Source organism: Lynx canadensis, chromosome A1 (assembly GCF_007474595.2).
Source record: "Lynx canadensis isolate LIC74 chromosome A1, mLynCan4.pri.v2, whole genome shotgun sequence".
Lineage (NCBI taxonomy): Eukaryota > Metazoa > Chordata > Mammalia > Carnivora > Felidae > Lynx > Lynx canadensis.
Window position 1 is genome coordinate 232,732,797 of NC_044303.2, and position 21,673 is coordinate 232,754,469.

Consider the following 21,673-nt stretch of genomic DNA (forward strand, 5'->3'; position numbering starts at 1 on the left):
TTCTCTGCTGTGTGGGCCCTTGAAGGAATTCAAACTGGGCCTCTCTTAATGTTCTCAAATGGCAAACGTGACTCCTTTTTTATCAGACGAGCAGAAGAAAGTTGACAGTTGTGTTAAGTGCACTTACTTTGAAGAAATACGTTCGGACATTTTACATATGTTGGATTATTCTACGGACATCGTCCCAACCAAAGAATTCAATTCGTCTGGGGAGCTGGTGAGGATCATTCCCTCCCCTTAATTACAGATTCCTCATAAATGTATTTCAAATAGGCTCTGCCAACTGCTCACTTGTTTAGCTTTTCCACAATCATGCTGCGAGGAAGAAAGTGCCCATGACAGCATGCGAGGGTAAGGTGTTGGTAGCTGAAATTCAACATTCCATGGCTAAAAATTGGAAATCTTGAGTGGGACTTGGAGGCAGGGGATATAAAGCAAATAATCACTTAGGTAACACTATTAGATAGAAAGAAATCTGTGCTTTGAGTCGTAATAGGTGATAGTGTTAGAAATAACGTTTTCATCAATAGCGTGTGGTGGTCACAGCTTTTCCCATTTGGAGCTGCATCTGCCCTCCTTCCAGCTCTGCTCCAAGGGCACTTTCATTTCTTAAGTGTTAAATACCTCCTTCACTTTTTTATTCTGTTTGAATGATTTTGGACATGTTATTTGAAGAGTGGTTTTCCTCAAAATTTCTGGTACTCAAATTAGATATGATGGACCAGACATATTCACAATATCTAGCCCGTTCTGTCTCATGGTGGCAAAATACGGTCACCAGCATCTCCGTGGATCCCTCTGGTTCTCTCCCCAATGGCACCTTCTCGATTACCTTCTGTCTCACCTGACCTAGGGCCTGGCCTGGCTCCTAGAAGGGCCAGCACAGGTATGTGTTTTATGAAAGGCTGGGGTTTTGCTCCTTTTTGCACAGGTTTTTTAAAAAAAAAATTGGTGTGTGTATTTATTTTGAGAGAGAGAGAGCGAGAGAGAGAGAGAGAGAGAGCGCATGAGCAGGGGAGGGGCAGAGAGAGAGGGAGAGAGAAAATCCCAAGCAGACTCCCCACGGTCAGCTTAGAGCCCAACTCTGGGCTTGATCCCATCAACCGTGAGCTCATGACCTGAGCCAAAATCAAGAGTCGGATGTTCAACCGACTGAGCCACTCCGACGCCCCTGCACTTAATTAAATTTAATTTTAGTTTTAATGAAAACTAAAGAAACTCTTGTATTCTGGGCTGAGCATAACACCTGCCATTTGGCGTAATGGCATCTCCAGACAAGTCTTATGAAAAAACTAATATTTTGGCTTTTTTTTTTTTTATTTCCAACAATTTCCCTTAGAAGTAACGGAAACCTGTTTTGTGCCTGTCTCGGCCTCTCCATAGGAATGCCATCAGCTAGAAGTACCTGGGGACACTCACCTGATCCTCCCCCCTAGCCCTGGGAGCTTCCCACAGACATTCCCCCCTTTCCAAACCAAGACTAGACCAGCCCTGTGGCTCCCATTATGATTGCAAATACCCTTCAGCATCAACCATCAGGAAACTTTTGAAAAATAGAGGTTTATATCTTACGAGCAGAAATCGGGGCCACACAGCGAGGTCACGGGTCAGAGAGCACACAGGCTTGGGGGCCTGCTTTTATTGGGGTTGAGGGTGGGTGGGGGCCTTGGGGCTCACGGGCTCACTTTTTATTGGTGGATTTGAAATGAAAGAGGGGGAATTTAAAGTGCAGGAAGAGAAATGATGAGTGATACAAATAGTGATCAAAATCGACCCTGATCTCTTTCAAACAAAGGAGCTGCCATCAGGAGGTGGCCTGACTCTTAATCCTGTTGTGTGGCTGGCCGCGTGTTTATCCGAGATAGTTCTCTTTGAGGTTGGATGCCTGGGCAATCAAAGCTTACGGTCGTGGCTGACACTGCAAACCCATTGTTGTTCGCATAATTCTGCATTCAAATCTCGTTTTTTCTAGCCGGGTCGAAGCCTCTGATGGACAGACACTGTTTGGATGTTATGTCTGTATGTGTCTCCTCCCTGTCTGGACCTCGGGAAAGCCTGTGGGAAGACGGCGTGTGAGCCCTGCCCCCAAATTTCACGTTGTTCAGCGTGGGCTAATCATCATGAAAATATTAAGTGACTTCTCGCTGGAGCTGAACTCAAAATAACAACCAGAAACCAAACCGATCAAAACAACTAACCAACCAGTGAATATTTCAAAAGACGCTTTTTGCGAACAAGGCTCTGTTGAGTTAAAATGCCAAAGAACCCAAGAGGAGAGTTCATACTAAAACGTACTCAGTTGGGAAGGAATTTTATAGATTTCTAACATTTAAACAAATGGTGGATTTTGAATAGACCTAAATATCTCTCGGTTTGCAGAAAAGACCCTGAGATGGGCAAATTTTGTTCGCAGCATATAACAAGTAAATGTTGTAAATAAATACTGGTGATCAGGGACACACAGACAACACGGTGGGGAGCGTAGACCAGGGCAGTTTAGGAATTGAGTCACTAGGGGACATCGAACACAGATGTGTGCCGACATATGCCTTACATGGACAATGGCAGCAGACCCAGGGGTGACATCAGTCATTGATTTTCTGGACCTGAGGGCAGTCATGAATAATGTTGTGGACAGAGCAGAGTATAGTCACATCAGAAGATGATAGGCCAGGGACGCTCGGGTGGCTCAGTTGGTCGAGTGTCCAACGTCGGCTCAGGTCATGATTTCATAGTTCGACGGTTCGAGCTCCGCGTCGGGCTCTGTGCTGACAGTTCATCTTCGAGTTCCGTGTGTGTCTCTCTCTCTGCCCTTCCCCTGCTCACGCTGTCTCTCTCTTTCTCAAAAAGAAATGAACATTAAAAAAATTAAAAAAAAAAAGATGATAGGCCAAAATAGTCTTTCGCAACAGACTTACCTGGGAAAGGCAGCGTATTCTGCATCTGGGGTGATTGTCTAAGTACCACTCACATGCCACGCAGGATGTAAAGTCCCTGGCAGTGTGGTCGAGGGGTGCGGTTGTTTCAGCTCGATTTCCGTTCATGTGCAGATGCCCTTCTGGGCTGGTTCAGCCTGTCAAAGGAAGCATGTAAGAGCGGGCGATTCAAGCCCAAGTGGGCATAAGGCAGCCTCCCAGGAGAGCATTTGATGGTGCATTCCTGCATCACTGAGGCGGAACAGAACCACCCTAGGCCACGCGTGAAATGTGGGCGGTGGCCAGTTTCTTTCCACTACCAGTGGGAAAAAGACAAGGAAACTGGCTGTTTCCGTGCCGGACTGGAAGTGTTTTGGATAAAAAAGGAAGATAAGAAAATAGGAAAATGTAAAATCAATCCTTGTCTTTGACCCCTAACCACAAGTTAATCAGTTCTATGTGTTAGAAGAAATGAGAATTTAGTCAGGTCCCAAGTTGCGAAGTAAATATGCAAGAGTCAACAATTTTCTATTTCCCGGCAATAACTGGTTAATATACAACAACATAATGTGATTTTACCCGTGATGGCAGCAAAAATAGAAAATATCTAAGAATTAATGTGTAGGGGCCACGTAGCTCTTTGGTCCTTTCTTACCTTTTAATGATTTTTTTAATGTTTATTGATTTATTTTCAGAGAGAGAGAGAGACAGAGAAAGGGAGAGAGAGAATCCTGAGAAGGCTCTGTGCTGTCCACACAGAGCCCAGTGTGGAGCTCGAACCCATGAACCGTGAGATTATGACCTGAGCCGAAATCAAGAGTCAAATGCTGAACTGACTGAGCCACTCAGAGACCCCACGGTGTCTCCTGATCTTGACTTTGGTTTACTCTTGGTCATGAGGTCACCTTGAGAGGCTGCAGTGTTTTACCTGTGGCTGCATGTGTGCTTTTCATGGTTGGAGTTCATTGACTGAGGAGGATGGGGTGGGTGGGGTGGGCACACAGCAGGTCCCTGGTGCCTCCTGAGTGTCACAGTCATTCAGGGCACCCCTGTTGCTTCTGCCCTGGTGCTCACCCTGCTGGATCCATCCGGGGAGCAGGTGCTCCTGCTGCCTGACCCAGGATGGGGGTAGCAGGCACCATCGTTGTAGTAGTTCTGAATGGGGTTTCCCAGCCATCTTTTTCATTTATATCTGAAGCTGGGATTTCTTCTGTCTAGGGGAGCTAGACAGGGATCTTTCTTTCAGGGATTCCTCAGGATTTCCCGTCCACGTTGCAGTTTCGCTGTGTCTTCCAAGCACTTCCATGAAACATTTTCTTCTCTTTTCCTTTTCTTTTTTCTTTTTTTTAGAGTTTACTTATTTATTTTGAGAGAGAGTGAGCTCGCAAGTAGGGTAGGGGCAGAGAGAAAGGGAGAGAGAGAGAATCCCAAGTGGGTTCCATGCTGTCAGCACAGAGCCCCATGCGGGGCTCGAACTCATGAACTGTGAGCCGAAATCAAGAGTCGGACCCTTTACCAACTGAGCCACCTGGATGACCCACAATAATTTCTTTTAAATGCACACACCCTTTATCATTTCCAGGGTCCAGGGATGCGAAGGGGGGGGGCAGGTTCATGTTCTCAGATGCCCATCTTGGGTCCCACCCAGGATCAGGACCCTGGATGATACGAGGGTTCACACAGGCTCTTCAGCCTGGGGTTGCCAGAAAAAATACAGGATGCCCATTTGAATTTGCACTTCAAGTAAACAGTGCATACTTGTGTCAGTGGACATCTGTCCTGCACTTACCCCTCCCAACAGCATCCACTGTTTGTCTGAAATTTACATTTGACCTTAAAAGCTCTGTGCTGCTGCTCGTCTGCCCTTCAAATTCAGTGCACATCTTGTATTTAAACCTGGCAGCTGACGCACGATGTCTGGTGAACAGAAGCCACACTGTCTGTGGAGGTGGATGTATGGTGGAGGGTGGGGGCAGAGGAGACAACGACCCATACTTTACAGACCCAGAAGCATGGGCTCCCTAGAGCCCCGTGCTCTCGATGCACCAGATACCATCCACCTTGAGAACCGGATCAAATGTAACGGTAGTAGTTGACCTGGAATTGGAATTCACTCACATAGTACCAAGAATGCCAACTTCCTCATTACCTTAGTTCATTCGTGCTGCCGCAGCAAAATGCCATACCATACTGGGTGGCTTACGAACGACAGAAATTTCTCAACAGCTCCGGAGGCTGGGAAGTCCAGGCTCAAGGTGCCGGCCGATTTGGTGTCTGGCAAGGGCCCGAGTTCTGCTTCATAGACAGCCCTTACTGGTTTTCTCAAATGGCAGAGAGAGGGTGAGCGATCTCATGGGAACCTCTCTTACATGGCCTGAGTCCATTCCTGAGGGCTCCGCCTCGGGACCTGATCACCTCAAAAGGCCCTGCCTCCTGGACCCATCACCCTGGGGGTTAGGCTTCCACAAATGAATCTGAGGAGGAGGGCACGCACGCGTTCCGGCCAGAGCGATAATTAACTGAATGAATGATCCAAATAACACTTAACTGGGAACAGATGAATTTCTAACAGTAAACATACCAGCGTATGAACATAAACGTGATCAGTTCAAATGGGATACCATAAAGTCTGCTGACTTACTTCTAGTGCTCTGCTTGGGATTTAAAAATAATTCTTTGGCAATATTATTAAATCATGCTCTTTGATGACAGTTCTTTTAGTGTTTCTGTTTAATATTATTAACTTCAAAGATACCGAGTATTGACTGTGTCAGCCGTTTGCTTATAGCCTCCTGATGATACGCTACATAAGAAGCAGTGTGTTAACACAGAGATCGCATACAGAATCTTGTATATTTTCCTGACTGTGGGAGGCCAAAGAAATGATGTTAGGGGCTAATTCTTGTTGACATATTTGTCAAATGACTATAAAAACTATAAACATAGCCGTTACTTTTATTTTTATTTATTTACTTTTCAGTGTTTATTTATTTATTTTGAGAGAGAGTGCAAGCAGGGGAGGGGCAGAGAGAGAGAGAGAGAGAGAGAGAGAGAGAAAGAGAGAGAGAGAGAGAGGGAGAATCCCAAGCAGGTCTGTCCTGTCATTGCAGAGCCCGATGTGGGCTCGATCTCACAAACCGTGAGATCCTGACCTGAGCCCAGATCAAGAGTCAGATGATCAACTGTCTGAACCATCCAGGTGCCCCTGGCTTTCATTTGTATTGGGGAGAGGGACACGGAGTAAATACTTTGCCTTAATCCTTGAAAAAAAATTTCCTATAAAATTGCCTGCATTTGAATGGTTTCAAGTTGTGAATCTGTTCCTTTTTCCTGTGAAAAATCTGGGAATATCAACAATTTCAGATTTTCAGTTCTTCAGTTGAACAATTTGAGTCTCTCTTTTCCTTATTACTCTTAAGTGACAGAATTTTGATTCAGTACTTGTAGGACCCCTGTCTTACAAGTCTTGCTGAATATGATTTTGTGAATAAAGAGTTTTCTTCCAGGAATTGTCAGATTTAGAGTCCTGTTAACTTCGTATCCATGTATGCACATGTGGGCACCTTGGTCTGTATTAGCCAAAAGCCATAATCGCCCTTGACATCATTGTATCTTTCATATTTTTTTCCTCTCTGTTCCCTTCGCAGCTGCTTTTTTTTTTTTTCCTTTAAACGACACTCGTTTTGCACCTGAAGATTTTGAGTCATTGGATCTGATTTGCTTTTCTCTTCTGAACCTTTTAATATAGAAGAATGTAATGTAAGGGCTTGGCTAGTGCTCACCAAGATGAGGGGAAACTAGGAGGTAGGAGAGAAATGACACAGAATTCTTACTGCAGCATTTTCAGCTGCCTTTGTTTGTTTGTTTATTTATTTATTTATTTTTAGGAAAACAAGTCATTTCTTTATTTTGTTCAATATGCATTTTGAATGATTTAATACCACATTCACTTGAAAATCTATTTTTTTATAAATATTTAATTTTTTTAAATATATGAAATTTATTGTCAAATTGGTTTCCATACAACACCCAGTGCTCATCCCAAAAGGTGCCCTCAATACCCATCACCCACCCTCCCCTCCCTCCCACCCCCCATCAACGCTTAGTTCTCAGTTTTTAAGAGTCTCTTATGCTTTGGCTTTCTCCCACTCTAACCTCTTTTGTTTCTTTTTTCCTTCTCCTCCCCCATGGGTTTCTATTAAGTTTCTCAGGATCCACATAAGAGTGAAAACATGGTATCTGTCTTTCTCTGCATGACTTATTTCACTTAACAACACTCTCCAGTTCCATCCACGTTGCTACAAACGGCCAGATTTCATTCTTTCTCATTGCCACGTAGTACTCCATTGTGTATATAAACCACAATTTCTTTATCCATTCATCAGTTGATGGACATTTAGGCTTTTCCCACAATTTGTCAGCTGCCTTTATTTAAGTGGCTGCTAATTTACTCGCCTGCGTAACCCTTTTGTGCCACGATACTCGTTTTTGGCACAAACTATGAAGTCTCCAAGGGTCCTGCAAAGTTTGTTTTGCACTCAGAGCTTTGTTCAGGCTTTTGTTGTAGGTGGTGTTTGCCTTCCTGAGATATTGAGAGAAGAGTGTGAGAGGGATAGGGGGTGGGGGGCCAGGGAAAGGGAGAAAGGGAGGGGGTGGGGGGACCAGAGTTGGGGAGGAGGACCTGAGAGAGAAGAGAGGGTGGAGGGGGAGGTGGAGGGATCCCTAGGAGTCTCCGAATAAGAAGGTGGACCGCCTTTTGTCAATAAATGCCGTTAACTAAAGTGCTTCTGAACCCAAATTAGTGGCATGATAATTTCATGCAATGTTTAATACAATAGGGTCACAACAGGAAAAATAATGAACAGTCCTTTGAAGCTGGGATTTAAGCGAATGTGTGCTCTTCATGAATTTTTAAATTCCTAAGAATTTTACAAAGGTAAATGGAGAGAGATAAAGGAAAGAGGCTCCATTTAATTCCCTAGAATAAATGATCATCATAAGCCCATTGAAGCCCAGGCGAAGCCCCTTATGGGCAAATCGCCAAACAAGGGAAGTGGGTCTCAGGGCCCCTGCCCACTGTGTGTGTCTCTTTCCATTTCTGTGTTCAGTGACATCCTCTGGTGGCCTGAATGAAGCAGGCTATGGTGGGCGCATCGTGGACATCGGCTCTCCTGAAATCCGGTCATTAAACACTGGCCGGCGCACCACTGGATGCCCCCATGGCCTTCCAGTGACCAGTGTCCGTGTCGCTTATTCCCGGACGGCCGTGATGGGCTCTTTTTCCTCTTCCCTCCCTCTCATCCAGGACGCTAACCTCTAGGGATCCCCACTTCAGGTAGCGTCTTGTGCTCTTGATCGTTCTCTTTCCGACACCAAAATGTCTGTGCCCTGAGTTCTTTCCTTGTGAGCCTTAGAGGACCTCCAGTTCCCCTGGCGTGAGGCCCTGTGATTGCGTCGAGTTGCTAAGACGTTTTTCCCAGGTGCCACGTGTCATAACATGGCAAGCTGGTCCGGACCTTCTGTGGGCAGGGGTATCCATGACCCCAGTGGAGGGGGCATCTGCCTCTGTTCAGCACTTGTCATGTGCACCTGCCTGTGTGCCGCTGGCCGTGGCCGTCACAACCGTAGCATGTTAAAGGGCGATGGCAAAGGATGTTTGGGTTGACAAAGGTAATTTTGGGGGGGGGGGTCAGTGAAATTTCAGGAGGGGCAGAGGCTCTATGTTTTGCTTACTGAAGCATCAGTTCAATTTCAGTGAAACAAAATGGCTTGCAGATAGGTTTTCCATGTTGCGCCTTTATCAGGGGCATTTGACTGACCCTCGTCCACAGGGAGGCTGAAATGGATATGTCTGATTAGGACTCCTTCACGAGGGTGGGGTGGGGGTTGTGCAGGGCCATGCTCTTTGTTTAGATGGGAGCGCCAGTCAGCGATCAAAGACGTCTCCTCGTTGGAGCTTGTCTGTGGCCTTTCAGTGAGCCCCCGGTTTCTGTAAACATCTGGCCTTCTGGGACCTTAGAGCATGCACACCTCTGTTATTATTAAATCTGGCCTCTAAACAAATGAGTGGAATCAAAAAAGAGGTCCGGAGAGAGAGAAAGGGAAAAGGAAGTGAAATATAGATTAGAAATGGAAAAGCTAAGGTTGTAAGTGACAAAAAAAAAAAAAAAAAGAAAGAAAAATCTCTAAATCTCCAATAGTTGAAGCAGGCATCTGCAGAATTTCCAGTGGTTTGTCCCAATGAACAGAACTATGTAGGCGTAAATAGATAGTCTTTTTCATAGTGATATTTTCAATTTGCCCATCATGGTCTGTCGGGCTCAGAGATAATTCTGGATTGACAACCGGAGAGTGACAGGGACACATTTCACATTGTGACCTAAGCCAAAATACCTCCCTCCCCCCAAAAAAGGTCCCCTTCAAGGATCTGTGAGCAAAACATAAACTTACCGTAAACTGTGAGCAAAGCATAAACAGGAACGATCTTGCATTTATTCTACTGGATGTATGTTTCCTACGGCATTTTTCAGTCTCTTCATGGTTAGGATTGCTCATCGCTAAACGGTAATGAACTGTGCCTGTCTACCAGCCAGTGGATCTAAGTTTTACCTGGTGTGATTCATCCCTGTCTGGCCGTGGATTGAGGATAGAAGGCTAGAAAGGAGCGGAGGGCTGAATACACACACTTGTCGTGCATCTGTCTGTTTCACACGAGGTGGGTAGGTAAGTTATGAGCCTGCGCACTCGTGAGATGGTTCTTCCCTCCTCCGCGGGCTGGAGGACCACTCCTCTCTCACACCTTGCGGCTGAGGGGCAGAGGAGCAGATTTGTGATGTACGGTTTTCCTGATGAACTGAAGAATACACATGGTTTATTCACACTCACAAAAGCCGTGTTGCCACCGAAGACGAATCTAATTGGCTAAATAAATAACCCTAAGGTTTTATTGCCTGCAGCCTTTTCCTTTATTGAATTATTAATGCGGTGTCCCCCTCCAGATCAGCAGCAGCTAATGACGGATTTGCCCCGGGCAGTTAATATTCTCCGATCAGTTGTAAAGATCCCTGATGACTTACTTTGCTAACTCACGGCTTATATTATTCGCTCAGCTTTCAAAATGGCTTTGGAATCAGGAACGGAGTAAGAAGATTCCAAAAATACACTTGGCTGTTTCTTATAGTCGAAACCAGCTGTTCGTAACTGGGGGTGACTTTTTTGTTTTGTTTTGGTTTTCGGTAACGCCTGGATCCTGATGTAGTTATCACAGCTTGGTGGGAAGGTGTGTAATAGTGGGGTGTAGTGGTTAGAGGACAAGGATGCTGAACTCCGTCTAACAGAGAATTCTCAGACTCCAAACGTCTATGGTGCTCTGGTTGGGAACCCTTAGTTTATTTATTTATTATTATTATTATTTTTTAATATGAGATTTATTGTCAGATTGGTTTCCATACAACACCCAGTGCTCGTCCCAACGGGAACCCTTGTTTTAAACAGATTCTGAAGGAGGAAGGAAAAGAGCCATGGTGGGAGAGCTTCCCCGTGGGCACGCCATTCATTCTTTCGCTTAGGAGGTGTTTTGTGAGACAGGCCGTACTCTGTGCGGGGCAGGCACTGGGGGTGATGAGGTACGTGAGCGTGAACGTTCCGTCCAGGTCTGGGCACGTAGCGCCAGTGGGGGACCGGCCGTCCCCAGGATGACACCCAACCTGAAGTGCCACTTGAGATGGCTAGATATAGTAGTCGTGATTCACGGTGGGGGCAGAGAGCGGATATTCCACTCCTTCTGGATTCCTGCTGTGAAGTGAGAAATGCTGCCTGCAGAGGGGTGTTCACAGCTTTGCGTGGACGCCCTGCCTCATGCCAGCAGTAATAACCATTTCCATTTTTGTGCTGTATGTGCGAGAAGGCGCGAGGGCCGCGCTTACATTATCCCTATCCGCGCGGCATTTCTGCAGGGTCAATGTTACTACAGATGAGGAGGCTGAGGCTCAGGAACGGGAAGCCGCGTGTCCCGCGTTCACAGTGAATGAGCAGCAGAGGGGTCCAGCCCCTCTAGAGCCTGGCTTAGCACCTCTGTTCTGTGTCCTCCCTTTGCACCACTGGGGGGAGTAGCTATGTTACTTCCTAATGACAACTGGTATTTTTATTTGGCCTTTTAAAAAAAAATGTTTAAATTTATTTATTTATTTTTTTTTGAGAGAGAGAGAGAGCAGGAAGGGCAAAGAGAGAGGGAGAGAGACAATCCCAGTCAGGCTCTGTGCTGTCCGCACAGAGTGCCATGCGGGGCTCGAACTCACAAACCGTGAGATCATGATCTGAGCTGAAATCAAGAGTCGGACACTTAACCGACTGAGCCACCCAGGTGCCCCTGGTCTTATTAAAGGTCATGGCAAGCAATAATGGAGGGTTATGTCAGCGGAAATGATGAACATGCACTAAATAATGAAGCGTATTGTCCAGTAGCCTGGGTCGGGTTAGGGATGAGTTAGGCCAGTTCGACTCAGGATGGTGGTTTGGACTTTGCATGGACAGCCTCCCGAGCAGGGATCTTCAGATCCCCTCTCAGGTACTTAGCCTCTTGCTTGGCATGGATGCCTCAGAGAGTCTTCTTTACTTAGAAACACAAAAGGCGGCTGATGGTATGAAAAGCTGTTTTAGCCTCAGTCGTTGTGAAGGTGGTTTAAACCATCAACTGCTTTTCACCTATCAGATTGGCAAAGATTAAAAAAAAATAGACACCCCCAAGGTGTGCAAGGGGTCACGTCTATAATAGCCATTTGATGGCTTAAGACGCATCTAATAGTAATTGGCTTGGTGACCCCACCTCTAGGAATTGATCCTGATTTATGCCCACCTAATGGCGCAATGGTAGATGTTCATTGCTTTCTGAATTTTAATGGTGGAAAAAACCTAAGTGTCCACAAGAAGGGACCTGATTAAATAAAATCATGGAGCATAGCTATGTTTGCAAATACGCAAATTTATCTACAGTATATTGAGTAAGTTAGGAAACAGCGCCTCTAGTCCCTTTGTGTATGCATGTTTGGTCGTAAGCGCGTCGAAAATCAAAGAATATACATCAACCTGTCCTCATCGGCTGCCTCTGTGAGATGAATTGTATTGGAGGATGGAAGGGAAGTTTTCTCACTTTCTGTGAGCCTATACTTTGAGCGACAACTACCATATGTTAATTTAAAATGAAAAAACTTTTAATGGAAAACACATTAACTGAGCACCTATGAATCGCCAGGTGCCTTCTTCGGCACGAATAACACAAATATGAATGAGACATTTTTCTTGCTACAGAGTAGCTTCCAGATAAACTTAAACCAACGATAACAACACTCTAGCATTGGCCAGATTAACCCCATTTTGGGGACTTGAGTTAACTTTGTTGCTCAGGACAGGTTAAAATATGAACAAAGTCATTTGATACTGTGCAGGAGTATTACTTTTTGCATAGTTCTAAGACGATGGTTTCGAGTGTTATGAAAAAGAAATGTCATTTTAGAAGCTGCATTTTTCATCAAAATGCATTCTCTGTGTGTGAGATGCCGTCATGGAGAACGTGTTCACAGGGGGTCTGCTCTGAGACAGGCACTGGGGATATCTTGATAAGTAAGAACGATGTGGCCTTTCTTTTTTAAAGACTCGTTGAGGAAACAGAAAACAGAGAAGGTAACAAAGACTTGAATGATCTTAAAACTGAGATGACTTTTCAAGTGGCCTCGAAGAATAAAAAAGGACGAACCGGACAAGAAGGAGGGAGCGTGCCACTATGTGAGATCCCAGAGAGAGGACAAGGCTTGCAGTGTTTCAGAATCCAGTGGCCTGGGAGAGGTGGCCAGAACGGAGGAGGGGCAGGAAGGCAGGGCTGGATGGCATTAAAGGGCGCAGAGGGGAGTAGGCATTTCTCTCCCGATAATGGAAATGGTCCTGAGATAAAGGGTTATTAATCCCAGTTAACTTGGAGGTAGGAGAGGATTAATTCCTCTCCTTGCACGTGGTGGATATTCCTTTCCTAATTACTTAGCAAGTAGACACATCTTTTCTTAAATTTTAAATGCAATTAAATTAAAAATTTTAAGTTTATTTGTTATTTTGAGAGAGAAAGTGCAAGTGGAGGAGGGGCAGAGAGACAGGGAGAGAGAGAGAATCCCAAGCTGATTCCACACTGTCAGCGCAGAGCCCAAAGCAAGGCTCAAACTCATGAACCTCGAGATCACGTCCTGAGCTGAGGTTGGATGCTTAACTGACTGAACCACCCAGGTGCTATTTTTTAATTTTTTAATTTTATTAAAACTTTTTTTTAGTGTTTATTATTTTTTTTTTCAACGTTTATTTATTTTTGAGACAGAGAGAGACAGAGCATGAGCAGGGGAGGGGCAGACAGAGAGGGAGACACAGAACCGGAAACAGGCTCCAGACTCTGAGCCATCAGCCCAGAGCCCGACGCGGGGCTCGAACTCACGGACCGTGAGATCGTGACCTGGCTGAAGTCGGACGCTTAACCGACTGCGCCACCCAGGCGCCCCTAGTGTTTATTATTTTTGAGAGAGAGAGACAGAGTGTGAGCGGGGTGAGGGACAGAGAGAGAGGGAGACACAGAATCTGAAGCAGGCTCCAGGCTCTGAGCTGTCAGCACAGAGCCCAACACGGGACTTGAACCCGTGAACGGTGAGATCATGACCTGAACTGAAGTCTGGCGCTTAACCGGGTGAGCCACCCAGGTGCCCTTAAGTTTATTTTTTAGAGAGACAGAGGGAGAGAGGGAGAGAGAACTTGAGCAGGTGCAAGCAGGGGAGAGCAGTAGAGGGAGAGAGAGAGAGAGAGAGAGAGAGAGAGAGAGAGAGAGAGAGAATCTCAAGCAGGCTCCGTACTCAGCACAGAGCCTGACACGGGGCTTGATCCCACGACCCGGGGCTCATGATCTGGACTGAAATCAAGAGTCTGAGTCTCAACTGACTGGGCTACCGAGGCATCCCAGTAGATACATCTTTTAAACACACATAGATACTTTCAGAGGAAATACCAGAACCTTAAAAAAAAAAAAAAGAAAAAAAAAGTGACTGTTTTCTGGTGGGAAGGTCCGTCCTTGCCTTTGATTCGTGTCTGTCACAGCTGGTGGCCTCGGTTGTCTGGCTTGTGCCCCTGAACCCCTTTGCCAACAGACGCTTTGGTTTAACCTTGCCCTCAGGCTTGGCCCTGCTGTGGCACCGCTTCCGAACTTGGCCTCAGCCCGGCCTGCAAGAGTGGCCTTCCCTGAGCTGCTCTGACCCCGTGGAAAGTCACTTCTGCTCACGGCATCTGATCCGTGGGAGTCAGCCCCGAGGGGCCGGACTCTTCACTTGGGAGAGACGCCTTCTTTCTCTCAACGTCCACAGCTTTTTATTAGCACCTGCTTTATCACACTCACTGGTTTTCTAGTGTTTAAGTTCTTTGGCGTATTATTACTATTTTTTTTTTTTTGAGGGCAGATGTCCGTGGTATATATGTTGCATGCTGCCTAATCAACAATCGCCTGTTTATGGAAAATGACTCTGCTTTTCACCAGCACCTGCGGACTCCTTGGTGTCACTGATGGGTTTGTCACTCTGTCGTTTGATCCCTGATTCCTGGCTGTGCTGTTCCAGCTTCCAGCGTCTGGGCTCCTGCCCTCTAATCTGACCTCCTACTCTCAGGCCATGAGAATGTATCCCTTCTCCACTCCCTGGCTGTCGAGTCCTGGGGACCCGTAGGCAGAGATGCTCATGACCTTGTCCCTTGCCAGCTGTCCAGGCCCCGGGGGTGTCTGTGGGTGTCCCAGGCCGGCCCAGCACGTCCCATACTTACCACGTGCCCCAGCTCACCCCCTGTGGCTGGCTTCATCCACTCCTGCTTTCATGCTTTCCCCACACCCTCTCCCTCCTTCCTCTTCTCCTATTTTCTGTCTTCTTTTCTGTTCTCGCCCTCTTACCCTCTCTCCCCGGTTTATATACTGCACTGTAAGTTTGGCCCCAGTTTCAGGGTCAAATCTTAATGACTTGTCTGCTCGCTTTCTTGACCTGGCTATTTGATCTTGGCAGTCTGGTCCTCTAGTGTCTGTCCCCCGAGAGTCAAAAGCCAGGACGTGGCCCCCTGATGTTTTACTGGTCCTCACTGGGCCTACTGGTCCATGAGCATTCTTCATTCTTACTGCTGATTTCCATATTCAGCCACTGAGTTGTATTAATTAAAGCTGTATAGTTCGCTGGCAAAATTGTTACTTACAAATAGAGTTTTGAGGTTCTGTTTATTATTACTTTAAATCATTCATGACTAGGTGACCTGGTAGTTCTATTCCCTGCTGACTTTTATCATGCTTGCTAATTATGGGAATGGACAGGAAAAAAAAACATAAAAAGTGAACAATTTAAAATATGGAGCAAAGAACTGGTTAGCTTTAAGGAAACGAATGAATAATATCGCATAAAAAACATGAGCCCTTATGCAGTTGCTAAAAACCCTGCTTTTCACAGATTTTACTCTATGTATGGAATTGTGTCTTATATATATATCTTCTTTAGTAAACAACCGTTCTGTGTAAATTCGTGTATTTTATATGTATCTTGTATATATTTCTAAAAAATAACTGTGAATAGGTTAAGAGGCCAGAACGAAATGTGCGAAAATGATTATGGTGATCATCTCTTGAGAGTCAGATTATGAATGATTTTTTTTTTCTTTTGCGTATTTTTATAAATTTTCTGCAGTGGGTATGAGCAGATTATATAAGGAAGACAAAAAGACCTATGGAAATATACATTAAGTATGTATCTGTAAGTAAGCAAGAATTCACGTGCAGGCTTTTATATTTTATTGATTGATTGCTGCTTTCCTCATCACCTCCCAAGCCTCTTCTCCCGCCAGGGATCTGCTGTTTTAGACAATTCCCTTTGGCTGTTGCCCCAGACCGTTCTGGGGATTATTTCTGTGCCTGTACAATGACACAGGGGAGAATGCAAGATGGCTGCAATAGAACTAACACAGTTTTCCGAACACAGGGCAGGAACTTTTCATTTTATACCTGTTCGCACAGCACAGAATTGATTTCCAAAGTCACGTCATGCTATCGGGGTGCCATAAAAGAACAGAAATGAAAACAAAAAAAAAAAAACCTCTTCCAGAGCACTCTGTGTTGTCTTTTCTGTGCTCAAAAGTGTCAAGAGGCAGATAGAAGAAAAACAAAAAGCAAAAACAAAACCAAACACTGCCAAGCTTTTAGAGAAAAAGCAAGAGAAAAATTTCCCAAAGGACAGACGCCTTTAGAAAACATATGACATGCTGTATGTATTTTGAGAGACAAAGTCAGTGAGTTGATTGCTTAAAAAAAAAAATTAAACATGTATAGCTCTACTCTTAACAATTTCTTTATGCGTCTTCTACCGTAAAGAGCTCCACAGCCTAGCAAGTTGTTACTTTTTTCCAATTTTCTGCTTTTTTCCTTCAAGCAAAATTGGAAGTGAAAATGTACCACAGAACATTTAATTTTGAGTAACTGAGTTTGCTTGTGCCTATAACATTCAGGTAAATATTTCATTACTCTTAGTAAAGGAAATACATATAGACTTTCTGGTTGAGAAAATGGTTAATGGCAACGGTTATTCCGTGTTATACACATGACTAACAAAATTTAGTTACGGTGCATGTTTTGGACATTTACAAAAAAAATCTCTCTTGCTTATTATTCTCTAAAAAATTTTTTTTAATGTTTATTTCTTTTTTGAGACAGAGAGAGACAGAACATGAGCAGGGGAGGGGCAGAGAGAGAGGGAGACACAGAATCCGAAGCAGGCTCCAGGCTCTGAGCGGTCAGCACAGAGCCCTACGTGGGGCTCGAACTCACAGACCGTGAGATCATGACCTGAGCCGAAGTCAGATGCTTAACCAGCTGAGCCACCCAGGCTCCCTCTTGCTTGTTACTCTAATGACCCAGAGATCTGTTACTTTGTCAACAATCGTTTTGAATTTTCTAAAGTCATAGCTAGTTCTAAATCAAGCGTTCCGATTGTTACTTACTTTGAGACTGAAGCATTGCCAATCTTTCTGGTGGTTATGGACTTGGGGGGGGGGAAGAGGCCACACTGTCCTCTCCCTCTTTCCCTCCCTCAGTGATATAGAAACCTTGGGAGGGTAGCTGTGCACATGGAGCCTGAGGAAATCTGTTCTGTCTCTGTGCATCTTCCCCTGGCTAGACTTCAGATTTCCCTCCAGGTGTCCAGCCGGGCATTTCTCCAGGGAAAGCCACAAATGCAGTCGTGAAGGAATCGAGGAATAATCCCAGGGGCCCCTGGGTGGCTCAGTCGGTTAAACAGCCAACTTTGCAGGTCATGATCTTGGGGTTTGTGGGTTCGAGCCCCGTGTCGGGCTCTGTGCTGACAGCTCAGAGCCTGGAGCCTGGCTTCGGATTCTGTATCTCCCTCTCTCTCTGCCCCTCCCTGACTCGCACTCTGTCTCTCTGTCTCTCTGTCTCAGAAAAATAAAATAAACATTAACAACAACAAAAAAAGAAATCATCCCAGTTGTTCTTCCATCCCATAACTGGTTCGTCCTCAAGCACCCACATCAACTTTCATGTAGATTTAGGGGTGTGATGGGTGGATGTGATGGAATTGGGTGAAAGCAAGTAGAGTAACCCCACATTTGTGTCACAGAAACCTATTTATATGCATGAAAATTCACAGGTAGCACGTACTTCCAAAGGTTACCGGGAATCATTTCATCCACCACTGAGAAATCACTATTCTTATTTTCTTTTTACTTTTTTTGTATTTTCCAGAATTTGTTATGGTACATGTTCCGAAAATTGTTGTAATTTATTTAAAGGAGGATTTTAAAAACGCACGAAAGAGTGTTCAGTTTCCGTAGCTAAACTTTTCAGGTTGCCACGGAAAGCGGGAGAATGTCAGGTAGGAGACCCAGCACTGGATGATGTTTGGCAAAATGATAGTCTTCATCCCAAGAGTGCAAGGGCCAGCCAGCATCCCACGTCAGACGTTTCTGATTGGGCCGAATTACTGTCATTTACTGTTATTAAAGCTACAGCAGAAAACAATGTCTGCTCCTTTATTTTAAATAAAATCTAATGACACGTTTCACTCCGAGTAATGAAAGACTCCTTCGCTGACCCTCCCTGGGTTTTAAGCAACAGCATGAGTCAGTGGATCGAGGGCCGGCCTGCTGTTTCGAATCTGGACTCGGTGGTTCCAGGGATGTGAGTAACCCTGAACTTCCCGTAGCTGGGAGCAAAAAAGCTTCTTACCTCTCTGCTAACCATAAAATGCGGGTCATAACGCTTATTTGCTTACCTAGCTCACTAGGGTGTTGTTAGGATTAGTTGGACTCCGTTGGTAAAAGGGCTTTGAAGTTTTAGTGCCCTGACTGGTGTTGCTGCTAATAAACCCTTAAAACCTTCCTCGGCACCGTTCCCCTATTTGTAGCATTTAGTAATTCGGTACAAGGATCCAGCCTCCCGCAGGCACGACGCCAGACCCACGCTGTGCCGGTCGGGCTCAGACCTGCCTGGACCTCTCCGCCCACCTTGGCTCCCACCCCCAGGCACGGATCGGCCGCTACCTGCCTTGGCTTGATTCTGGCTCAGAGGCTGCCGGCTCATATTTACCCAGTTCTGTCAAGGAGGAAAGCCACCCAGGCTCACAGCCCCCCAGTCTGTGCCGGGAAACACGCTTTTCCCACACGTGCCCGCTCTGCTCCTTGTGAAGTTCTGTCAAGTTGCGTGGCCGAATAGAACCTTGGCCTCGCTCAGCCAGCGCTCTAAAGCTCCCACCCGTGGAAGTGGAAAGTGCCCAGAGTCATCCTCCGGGAACGGGCGAATGCTCGTGTGGTCGCAGGACAGTCCGCGCGCCGCATTTCCCCGTTGGTGGCGTCGGGGTCCTCTTGTGCACGTGGCTCATGAGATGGAAAGTATGAGACTCGGCGTCTGCGGAGGGGCTGGGTGCGGACCGTCGCCGATGAGGATGCCTTTGCCTGTTGTCTTTGGTGCTCACTGAGAACAGTGAAACGCACTGTGTCTGCCAAACCTCATTCTCCTTTCTCCTCACATCTGCCCACTTGTGTGATAGATCTGAGACATGGCGATCTGAAAACACAGTCTCCCTCTTGGCAGTGACTTTGAAGAGTATTTTAGAAATGCTTGTCGGGGGTGGATGCCAATTTATTTAACGCTGAGTGGGAAGAGGAGGAATGAGAAGAATCGGCCATCTACCCAGGTGAGACCAATCCCAGATCATTAACTCTGAAATATTTATGATAAATATTGAAAATAAGCACTTTGTCGTAACATAGGAACAGATTGTATTCATTTAATGACTCTTTGGTAATTGGATTTCCTTATCTCTGTCTATAAATACTTTCAACCTACTTTCCCAAGCTAGAAATCTCGGAATCATTCTAAATGCTCCCCTTTCTTTCACGTACTTTTCTGATAGTTAGCTGCCAAATTCTGTCTCATAAATACCGCCCCCTCCCCAACTCCAAATATTCTAGCCATGCTCTTTAAACACATTGATAACCTGAGGCACAATTTTTTCACTGGCCCCATGACTTCTCTTACTGGTTTAATCCCAGTTTCCAGGTGATCTCCACTCTGGTAGCCAGGTTCTGTCTGTACACAGCCACTCATCCTGAGCTCTCAGATCTCACTGCTTTCCCATTGCCCTTGAGATAAAGTAAGAAACAGACTTTTCTTAGGTGCAAGTCCTTTCAACAATGTCAAGGGACGACTGGCCTGGAGAAGCTCAAGGGTTAAGTAAGACTTTAGGGGTCAAGACTATTGCAATAGGGGTCAAGAGAGAGATTGAATTCACTTCCGCTCCAACAAAACAGTAGAAGTGTTTGAAGCGCTGGGGTGAGCTAGTGGGAAAATACTGCAGGGTGTTGGCGGAGGGGGCTGGTCAGTGGGATTGGGCCATCTGTGTTTGCTAATTGGTGCTTATCAGAGAAGGGCTCCCTCCTCCCACAGAGACTAGGAGACAGGAGCCCTATCTTCCTTGATTACATTTTCAAGGGGTGGCTCCCAGGTCCTTGAGAAAACCCACCCTGGGTTATAAAACTGGCAAGACGCTGGGAAAAGACTTGTATCTCAAAGTGTCAGAGAAGGAATTCACAATGGTAAGTTTTCTAAAGTAAATGCTCTAAGGAAACTGCCTGGATAAGGAAGAAATAGGCCCACAGTGTGGTAAATCCAAGAGGAAAGGTAAAGACTTCTTGATCAATGGCCTGGAGCCACTGTAACTTGTCACTTCATCTTTGACCCTCTAGGGTTCTGGGCATTGAAGCCACACTGAGCTTCTCACGGAAGCTGTTGCAGGTTCTTGTTCCCACTCCACTGTCTTCAATGCTCTTCTTCACACTTCCGGAACCTTTCACCTTAGCACTTCAGGCAATGACTAGTTCTTCTGCCCAAGGACCCCAAATGGGATAAAGTAATTAAATATCTCCATAGCAGTCAGCTTCACGGATTATAATTGAGTATATAGAGTATACCTTGGCACATAATGGGTAGTTGAAACACCCCACCCCTTTTTGAAGTTTATTTATTTATTTTGAGAGAGATTGAGCAGGGGAGGGGCAGAGAGAGAGGACAGAGAATCTCAAGCGGGCTTTGCGCTGTCAGCACAGAGCCCGACGTGGAGCTCGATCCCATGAACTGAGAGATCATGACGTGGGCCGAAATCCAGAGTCGGACGCTAAGCCAACTGAGCCACCCGGGTGCCCTGAAACACCCCTTTTTTGATGACTAAATTTCTCCCACCTGTTTCAAGATTGATACTTGGAGACTTTGGGGAAAATTATCAGATTTTAGCCCCTGGGAAAGGCCTTGTATTTTATATAAGATTCTGATTTTAACCCCCAAATCAAAGAAATTCACCAATAAGCAGAAAGTTTCATGGGAATCACCTGGCAACTTGTGAAACCCGAGACTCTGAAGCCCCAACCTGGGGATTCTCATTCAGTGGGTCCAGAGGGACGCGGGACCCTTTGATGTTTCCTGGACATTTTGACGTTTCCATAGCGATTCGGATGGGGAGCCAGAAGGCAGAATCAAATGACCTCAGGTCATAAAGCTTTAGAGATGGTGGGCCTGGTAGTCCTGAGACTAAGAATGCAATGACAGTTTTTTGGAGAATATTAGGAAACGCGCAGTGTGGACCCCCCTGCCCCCCAGACTGTTGTACGCAGACAAGACACGGCAAACCTCTGGTCACGGGTGACTGCAGAACAACGGGTAGGACTTGCCAGCAGCATCCGTTTGAAATGAGGCCCGAGTGCATTAGTCCGGACGATCTTGTTTCAGGGCTAAAATGACCACGCATGAGCAATCATTCCTGGGGGCTTACAGCACTGCCCTGTATTTTCTCCTGATTTCCACCGGACTGAGGCTGCTGGTGGCCCGATGCCATTGAGTTCTTGGGTCCAACTCCCCCAGTGGAGGCTTGGGAGGTTCAAATGGTTTGGAGCACCCCATTTAAACTCCAAATTGACTATGGAATAAAGCAAGGGAAAGAACAATCCTAGGGTTTTTTTTTTTTTTTTTTTGAGGGGGGCAGAACCTATTGAATGCTAGACTTTTAAGCATATTAAAGTTATTAAAATGATTTCAAAAGTGATTGAAAAGGCGTTCATGCATGTAGCAAACAATGCAAACAGTAGAAAAGTATAAATGATAATCCCTCTTCTGAGGCAAGCACGATGAACTGGGTCTTCTGTTCCTTTCCAGA

The 21,673-nt window shown here is 45.7% G+C and overlaps 1 protein-coding gene across 1 annotated transcript in view; it reads left to right on the forward strand.

Annotated features, from left to right (window-relative positions):
* Positions 1-21,673, forward strand: part of SEMA5A (semaphorin 5A) — a 477,201-nt gene that overhangs the window by 60,331 nt on the left and 395,197 nt on the right. The window lies entirely within an intron of this gene.